The 2,920-nt window shown below is 41.5% G+C and overlaps 1 long non-coding RNA gene across 1 annotated transcript; it reads left to right on the forward strand.

Moving 5' to 3' along the window:
• The first annotated feature begins 952 nt into the window (after positions 1-952).
• LOC103316078 lies at positions 953-2,171 on the forward strand. Its single transcript, XR_512197.4, has 3 exons — positions 953-1,084; positions 1,277-1,560; positions 1,673-2,171. It is a non-coding gene; the product is annotated as an uncharacterized LOC103316078 (long non-coding RNA).
• Positions 2,172-2,920: the final 749 nt, after the last annotated feature.

The following is a 2,920-nucleotide window of genomic DNA, read 5'->3' on the forward strand; positions in this document are numbered from 1 at the left end:
ACGAAACACATGCTCTTTTTCTCTTTAAAGATTAAGATGACGGCACGCTCTGTTACGCGAAAGTCTCTGCTGGAAAGATCGATCGATCGAAAGAGCTTTTCTGGGTGGCGTTTCGCCCGGAAGGGCTTGCATAGCCACGCCGCACGAAACACAAGCTCTTTTTCTTTTTAAAGATTGAGAAAACAGCACGCTCTGTTACGCGAAAGTCTCTGTTGCAAAGATCGATCGATCAAAAGAGCTTTTATTAAATCTTAGTAAGCTGCTTTGACTTTTGCGCCTTTACTTCAAAATCACATAGCCCGTAGTATTCCGCTTTTTCATCGGAAGATGAGCTTGTGCTTTCAAGCGCATCTTCTCTTGAATTACCGCACTACTTTGCGAGGCGGAAATCAGAGTCGAGTTTCTTGAACATCAACGCGTCAGCTCTGAAAACCGAGAGAAAGCGGTATTTCCATGTTACATTAAAAAACAAGCTTTTGCATGCAAGCTCGTCTCTTCTCGAGTCGCTGCAGCTGTTTTGTAGAAAGAAATCAGAGTAACATTGGCAGAACTTTAATGCCACGCGAGAAACGTTCACATTTGAAGTGATTTCTCGGCGAGGGTTATTCGCTCGTTGACCCACGACTATTCGTAAGCCCAATAGCATATACCTTGCACTTCTGATAAAAAATAATATGTGTAACTCGTGCCTAGTTGCCTATAACACACGCAGCCGGCTGGTCGCACTCGCTGCGTGCGCTATTGGCAACTTTCCGCACTCGTTGCACAATGTACTATTGTCTCGTCACTCATCCGTGGAACGCTAAATATCATCGTAAGGTTGTCTTTTATTGTCTTTTGGTAAATATCGTTGTGACCGAGCTCGCACGTTACGCGATTCGAACGCCGAGAATCGCGCATAGCAACCCCTATCAACAAGATCAAAGACGTCGAATTGTTATTGTTTATATTCAGTCAAATTCTGACAGCTGCTTTTGTTGTTGATGCAAAACTGTAACACGACTTCTTAGTTGCAATGGCAGGAGAAAAATCGATTACGGCTCGCTTTATGTCAAATCCAGAGAAGTATAAGTGCCTCATTCAGGTATTGGCTACCTATGAAGATGCACTTTTTCTCTTCTGCTCGCTTACGAGATGTTTACAAGGGCGTTTTTGCACTATCACCTTCTTCGAGTCAGATCTTGCAGATGAGAAATTTTATTGCTGGGCGAAAAGAAAAAATTGATCATCACATCACGTAAATATTTCCGTATGTAACAATGTTCTATTTGAATAGTTTATGCAGAACGAAGCCTTACTCGATGATACTTCTGGACGAACACGTTTCCGAAATTATGAACAAGCTGAGGCTTTATGATGTCGTGAAAAATTTAAAGATGGAAAGATTGAATGAGACAGTCAACTTCTTAACAGAGATTATGACAAAAGCATGGGGCTCCAGTGGGACCGTCGAATGGTGTTTCGTTGGCAAAAAGTTACGTGAGGAAGCAATTTGAAGCCAACAAAGAAAGAAAAGATTTAGCTCTTCCTGATATCTGCAAAGGATATAGGATTATTCAAGTACGTTTCAAAGCTATGATTTCGCACATTCATGTTATCAATATCGATCCATTGACGTCATCTAAACATATGTGCAATAGAATTTATAGAAAAATCCATTTATACATTTCAGAATACGTTGGTTCATTTTAACAACATCAAAATTAAAAACTTTCGGGACATGTGCTTAGTGGACAAAGCTAAAACTATGCTTAAATGGCTACAATTCACTGAAATTTATAGTTGACGTTTTGTACGGCCGAAATTCTATAGATATGGATCAAACTGAGAAAATTTCAAGTTTATCCGAATCATTTCAAGACGATGACGTCGACATCTGCATTTTAGAAAACTTTTTGAGAATTAATGCTTTTGAAAAATTAAAATTTATGGTGCAGTCGAAAAAAAATGAATAAGTACACTTGCGGAAAATGCTAACGTGTACTTGTCAACAATGCAGTTCAGTGCGATTCATGCTTGCTCTGGTATCATTGCACCTGCGTTAAAATTAATCTAGCTAAATTATCCGAAGTTGAAAAGAATGATTGGTTCTGTGCTAATTGCCTATGAATTCACATTACATAATCCAGTAGAGGTTAAAAATTTAGAAAAATAAATGCTATTAATAAAGACTTTTTATTTCTTTCTAAACAAAATTCGAACCTTCCACAATTCAAAATTTCAGGTGGTTAAGCGCGCATATAAAGCGTACGACTTCGACGACTGCAATCCGTTTTCGTGTGTGAAAAAAAAAATGTTTTGAGCCCTTCGCGCGACACGCCGCCAAAAAAGCTCCTGATATCGCTCATATCCCACAGCGCGCGCCCGTTTTTAAATCTCAAGTAAAAAATAAACTAGTGTTACTTGTGGCAAGGCTGCAAAAACCCTCAGGGTGATACGCTGCCTAAAAAAGCTCGCTAGATCGCCCACAGCAGCAAAGCTTGCGGAGAAAAGCGCGCCGTTTTCTGAGTCTTTCTTGAGAAAAAAACTTGTGTTACGTGCGGCGCGGCTGTACGAGCCCTTCCGCGCGAAACGCCACACAGAAAAGCTCTTTCGATCGATCGACCTTTCCAGCAGAGACTTTCGCGTAACAGAGCGTGCCGTTTTCTCAGTCTTTAAAGAGGAAAAATGCTTGTGTTTCGTGCGGCGTGGCTGTGCAAGCCCTTCCGGGCGAAACGCCACCCAGAAAAGCTCTTTCGATCGATCGATCTTTCCAGCAGAGACTTTCGCGTAACAGAGCGGGCCGTTTTCTCAATCTTTAAAGAGGAAAAGAGCTTGTGTTTCGTGCGGCGTGGCTGTGCAAGCCCTTCCGGGCGAATCGCCACCCAGAAAAGCTCTTTCGATCGATCGATCTTTCCAGCAGAGACTTTCGCGTAACAGA

The sequence above is a fragment of the Nasonia vitripennis genome (assembly GCF_009193385.2).
Source record: "Nasonia vitripennis strain AsymCx chromosome 1 unlocalized genomic scaffold, Nvit_psr_1.1 chr1_random0013, whole genome shotgun sequence".
Lineage (NCBI taxonomy): Eukaryota > Metazoa > Arthropoda > Insecta > Hymenoptera > Pteromalidae > Nasonia > Nasonia vitripennis.